The sequence below is a fragment of the Nipponia nippon genome, unplaced genomic scaffold (genome assembly GCF_047370975.1).
Source record: "Nipponia nippon isolate SJK-2023a ecotype South Korea unplaced genomic scaffold, ASM4737097v1 scaffold_18, whole genome shotgun sequence".
Lineage (NCBI taxonomy): Eukaryota > Metazoa > Chordata > Aves > Pelecaniformes > Threskiornithidae > Nipponia > Nipponia nippon.
In genome coordinates, this window is record NW_028262334.1 from 697,748 (window position 1) to 704,199 (window position 6,452).

Here is a 6,452-nt window from a genome sequence, read left to right on the forward strand (position 1 = left end):
AGAAGAAGGGGGGTGGGCGCAGAGGAGCACCCCGAGCCGTCGTGTCACTCCCAGTTAGATCAGAGCAGTGCCGCCACGCAGCAGAGCTGCCTCCTCCCAGGGCTGTGCTCTCCGCTGTTTCCCAGACGCTGCTGGAGAGGACATGCTACAGCTCCTGTGTCTGTCTTAAGGAAACTAATAAATAAAGAAGTGGAGCAGCTCTGAAATGGGTGAGATGAGCGCACCCAGGGTCTCCTGCCGTTGCCTAACGGCCGCATCAGCCAAGCTCTGTTCCGCACCCAGGGCAGGACTGGGAGTGGGGCTGTGTCCTGCCCACCCCAAGGGACAGACCCGCTCTTTTCCCTGGAGTTTGCACAGAAAAGGGTCTCTCTGTGAGACTGGGCAACTGTGCTCACACAGCAGCTTGGTGCTGGCCATCGGGCCTGCAGGTCTGCGGCCCATGCGGGGACCAGGGCGAGCCAGGCAGACAGCAAGGGGGGGCTGCGGCTCGTCAGTGATGGGCAAAGGCTCTGCTGCTTCCCGAGGCAAGGGACAGTGAGCCAAGTGGCTTTTGCCACTTCTAAGTCTGAATAAAGCAGGAACCTTTCAAAGGCTGTTGCTTAACTCACCTTGATCTCTTCCGCTATCCCACCAGGTACTGCCACTCTCTGGGCGTTCTGCAGATGCTCATTACATGCAATTACTTTTATTTTAAGGGGCTTGAGATATAATAAATAGATTAATATTTTCTTTTGTTATTACAACTTTGCTTTTTCTGAATCAATTGCAAGACTGATTTTAAAGGAAGAAAATTAATTATTGGAGGTTTTGTTCCCTAATTTACACGGCTGTCTGTAGTGTAGTCTCACATGCTGTGATTTCATGCCAAAATCCTTCCTTGTCAGTGCAAGAGGATGATCTGCAGCGTGGCATTGCCCCGGTGCAGGGTCTATGCCCATCTCCTGCAGTGGGTTTGCCATAGGGACTGGGTGGATGGAGAGCGTTTCCCCACCTCATGGTTCACCTTTGTGCTGGTGTGAATTACAAATAATTCTTCTATGGACAAAGAGACCAGCATGCATGTGTGCGTGCATATGTGTGTGTGTGTGATGGCTGGCCCTTGGGAAGGCTCCTGAGTGGCAGGAAGGGCTGTGCCACCTGTACCTCCCTCCCTGGGACCTGACTGCCCAGTAAGACCAGTTTCCTCATTGGCACCAGTTGCTACAACCCTGCGACTCTGCTGGAGGTGCCGGTGCTGGCACTGAGGCACGAGCCCAAGCATGTCTAGGAGAGGGGCTGGATGTTTTAATGGAAATGCAGCTGAAATTTCATGGGTTTGTTATGAGTTAAAATTCCAGATTTGACATTTTTGTCATGGAGCTTTGGCCAGCGAAAACCATGGAGAAATCCCAGTGAGCATATGCTGGGTGCCTGCTCCTGCCCGAGCTGGGCTCGTCTTGTGTGTGCAGGGGAGTTCGTCCAACTTTCTTGGGGTCACCGCATGAGAAACAGTCTGCTAACACGTCCCCAACGCAGCTGCCCCCCCCCGGGGCGAGTGCTGGCAGCCCCACGCAGTCTGGCAAGCAGGACCCGTCCCGTGGCTGCCATGCAGTGAATCGCACATGGACAGGAGGACAGTTGTTTTAAAACCTCCTCCATGGGAGGCAGTGAATGGATGGGAAAGGCAGTCCTTCCTCCCCCCAGGCCCCCAACATTTTTGTGATTTCATGGGAACTTGTAGGAAAAGGGTACATGTTTCCTGCAGCTCTGGGAAGAGGAGCACAGTTCACAGGGTTTGATGAGAGAGCGGGATTTCATGGGCCCCTGGGCGTGCAATGAGCCAGGTTCTGCTCCTGCTCTTGGAGAGGTACCTGCCTGCACAGGGGGAAACATGCCTCATTACAAAGATGCTAAAGAAGAGCAGATGTTGCACATGTTGGCATGAGGATGAAGAAGTTGTTAGAGCCACGCTGGAGCAATGATATCTGGGGGAGCCAGACCTGCAGCTGGCTGCCCATGCAGTGGTGCCAGCAGCAACGCGAGGAGTGAGTCAGAGGAAACCTCTGGAGCATGCTTGTACTCGGAGCCGGAACACGCCAGACGTCCTTACGGCAAGCTGCGGGGCCAGCAGAGCTGACCTGAGCCAGGGGCTGTGCTGCCTGGGGCTGAGGGCTCATGTGCCAGCCAGCCCCCATGTCTATGTCTATACAGCTGCAGGACGAAAAAACAAGTGAAGAGGGAAAGATGAAGCTGTTTTTATGGCTGGCTTTACTAGGCGTTGAGGCAGTGTGATAAAGCCTGATTATACGTCTCTGTTACACCTTCTGTGGGCTTTTTTCATCTGCACCCCACTTCCAGTTTATTTTTTCCATCCTTGCTTTTATTTTCTAGCATCCCAAGTGACTTCTTTGTTATGTGATTAATATGCATTGTGAACTTACAGCCCAGAGTTTTACGCGTTGCTGGGAGCTGCATGGGAGCCAGAGGCAGGTGATGCTTTATCTCTGACTCCAGCAGCCCTTTCTCTCTCCGACTCCAGGGTGGAAAAAAATTCTGTCTCCACTTGGACTCTATTTATTGCCACAGTGTGAGACTGATTAGGGGTGACACAGCTCACACGAGTCCAGGTAATGCCTCATACGGTAGCAAGTGACCCAGAAACATCCTGGAAAAGTGCAGCCGAGGAAATAGCCCCTTGGAGTAAGTCAGGGTGTTTGCAGGCGTTAGCTGTCTCTTGAGTCTCAGTGCCCGCTGTGATTGGGGAGAGGAGGATTGCTTCCCTGACAGTTTGGTCTTAGGCAACGTCAGTGACTGTGAAGGCTGGTCATGGGCAGTCTCGTGGAGCAGATCTGTTGAAAAGTCTAAAACATTTTTTTTTATATCTGCAAGAAGCTGGCATTTTTGTTTAGTTGTTTTATGAATATCTAAACGATGGTGCTGTAAAACAGCCCTGGGTTTTTCTTTGCCTCAGCGGCAGCACTCCTTCCTACAGTATTAATTGTCAATAAAAGTTAAAGCTGGTGCCAGAGGAGACAGGGGGCACGGCGGTGCGCAGGGAGGCTTGTGTGTGCCGCCTTCCCAGCACACTGAGCTCATTAAGCCCCACCACTGCGATAACACTCGCTTTAATACATATCCTCGCAGTGTGCAGGAGATTGTAGACAAGGAGGCAATTCAGGAGCAGGAGGTATCTGCAAACACGCGCTGCTGGCTGGAGGCTCCCTGAGTCCGGTTCCTCCAGCAGAAAGAAGAAACTGCAGCGCTTGGCCCCTGCTTCCTATTTCCATCAGAATGGTGCTTTTTCCCTCCTTTCAGTAAACTTGTCAATTAGTTGTCTGTGGAAAGCACTCCTTACATTTTACATCCCATCAGCAGGCCCAGCAGACAGGTTTGTGTTGTATCAACAACTAGTCGTGGGTGAAAGTTTGTCAACACATCCATCCATATCAACACTCAAGCAGCAGATGCTCCTACAGCTGGTAATGCACATGAAAAGGGCATTTCGTGCTGGTTAAAGAAAGCTCACAGCTCTCGGACAGAGTTTAAAGAAGAGTCATTTATAAAAGGCAAAGATAAAAAAAACAGCTTGGGTGCCTGGCCACAGCTTTCCTAAGGGATCTGTTGTCTCCACTGTGGCTGGGGCTGCGCAGTGCTGCATCCAGCCCTTGGACCTGCACCGGCTGAGCAGCGACTTCCATGGCCGGGGGCTGGTGTCAAGATTAGAGCGCTGGGAGGAGGAGGAAGCGCAGTTCCCTGTGCTGCTGCCCAGGCTGAGGAGCACAACCACAGTCATTACCGTACCTCTTTATGAAGTTGTTTCCGCAAGCACCCTCCATGAGGGTGATGGGGTGGGAGGTTCCCCACCTGTTTTGGGTGCAGGACTCTGAAGCTGGCTTCCCGCAACATCTGCCCCACAGCCTGCTGCCAGCTGCCTGCCGATGGGGAGTGGGGTGGGAAGGGCTGGTGGTATGCAGTAGAGTCGCCTGCTGTCACTGCACTGTGCCGTAGTGCAGTGCTGTAGTGCGATGCCATAGCATGGTACCGTGATGTGGCAGCTCTGCCCTGTCCAGCCAGCCCTGCCCTCCAGAGTGACCATGAGCACACGGCTGCACGTGCTCGTGTGCAGGCGTGAGCCTCCGCTCTGGCACACACATGGGTCTCTCCTGCTTTTGTGGGCACCCAGAGGTACATGGAGCCCTCTCGTCTGCTATGGTCAGACAGGCAGCGTGGGGCAGACAACAAATCTGATTTTGCACTGTCAACACTACACTGTAGAAAGTAAAGAGATGGAGAGCAAGTATGAACTTCTCCACTTAAAATCCAGAAAGATTCTGTTTCTTCTCACCATGGTTGCCACGCTGTTGTGCATGATGTTTTCCAAACAAAACCTGCTCATCTAATCCAGAGCACAGGGAAACTGGGAGCTTGTTCCTAGTGTGAGGGCCAATGTGGGGGTATTTTGGGTATTTCATTTCCCAATGGAGGATGTTCTTATGCAAATCTAAAGTCCTGGATGGACTTTCTAGAGGCAGTGTGTGCTGGCCACAGTGGCATTTGGCTCAGCAATCGGTGCAGACACAGTGAACAACATATTTTGAGAAATAGAACAAAACTGCAGGGCTCGGCAGTGCCTGTCCACAACAACCATACCATGTGTCAGATCGGCTGACATGTTTTGACCATCAGTGCAGAGCACTGCAACGTTCTTGGTGACCGGTGGGCTTCTGCCGGCCCCCCAGAGACAGGGCTGCCAGCCACATCCAGCAGGACGAGAGCTGAGACCCAGAGCGGCTCCTCATCCGCGGCCCCCCCCGGCAGGCGGCTCCGAGCAAGGAGGGGTCTGCAAAGGATCGCTGTTTAGCTCAGAGGAACTGGTACAAAGCAGCACTGGCAATCTTTTGAGCTACATTTCTGAATCATTGCTGCACATGTCTTGTTTCTATAAAAAGAAACCAAGGACAGATTTGAAATCGTCAATGTCTTCTTTGCCCAGCTAAAATCAAAGATTTTTCTAGTACTTGCTGTCTACGCTAGAGAGAAGGAATGTGTGGGGTTCCTAAAGACTGGACCTGGATTTTTTTATCTCCAAACAACACAATGTAAAATTAGAGTGCAGTATGCACTGGACACCTTAAACAGGAGGCATGTTTATACACAGGTGAGAAAGCATGGCTACAAGAATCACACCAGCATTGCACATCTGAACTCCTTTGGCTTAGGGTAAGTGCTGACCCAACACCAATATGCAGTGTCTGAAGCACAGGGTATGCCGCCTTTCCCTGCTACCCCACCTGCTCTTCTCATGTGAACTTGAGCGGCTGCAGCATGAGCTGCCGTGCAGGACCCTCCTAATGAGAACATGTGTAAGGCAAGGACTTAAGGCAGGATTTCCAAGTGTGTGACCTAGAAGCACAAGTCTCATTTATATTCATGAGGCTTGGGCGCTTCTGAAAATCCCACCTGAACCCATTCATCTGTGTATGGGAATAAGACATTAGTTGACATGAGAAAGGACCTCTCCCTTCAGCTAAGGCTTCCAGCAAAGAGAACATGGGACCTGGGTTGTTCTACAAGAGATGGCTGGAAACCCATTTGATTTCACACTCAGTAACAGCAAGGTGACCTGAGACGGGCAGGAGAGGGAATGGAGGAGGATGAGGTGGGCAGGTGGTGATGCTCAGCTCCGTCTCCCTCTGAAGGATCCCAGTGAGGAGAGGGCTGGGGCTGCCCCGGACCAGCCCTGCCAGGAGCTGGCCGTGCCTCCGGGCCTCCAGCACAGCGCAAACCCGCTCGGCCACCTCCTCCCTTTCCCCTTGTGTCGAGCTGTTTCGGTGTGCAGAAAGCAGGGTGAGAGACGTGCGCCTGGTGCTGCCTGTCAGACGGGAGACGGTGTCACCCCACTGAGCGAGCGCAGGGTGCCCCGATGCCCATCCGCGCTGCGCGCCCTGGCACTGCCCCACTCGCCTTGCGCTGCGTGCGACGCACCTCAGATTGCTCAGAGAAGGTGTCTAAAGTCAAAATCAATACTGGCACTTTGGAAAAAATACATGAGAGCTCTTCCCAGGGTGGTGTGATTTTTCAAATGGGAACAAAATTGAACACTTGTATGTGGAAGTGTTTATTTCCTTTCTTTATTTCTTGCTGGCACTCGCGACGCAGCCTTGGTGGCAGCAGCTCCCAGCCAGGTCGCAGTGCACGTAGCCAGGCTGCTCTCCAGCCGCTCCAAGCAGGGGCTTCAGCCTTGGTTCCTATTACAAATTCTGTGGGACAAATCAACATCTTCCCATTAGGAAGTGATGACAAACCAGTCCATTTGGGGTGATTAATTGACATCTTAAATTAATCACGAGCACTCGTCTTAATGCTGTGACTCAAGATATTAACTGTTCCACCAGTCGCGTGAGAAAGAACAGAGACCATTACAAAGCGCATTTGTCAAACAGTCACTTACACAGCCATTGTGGTGGCTGAAA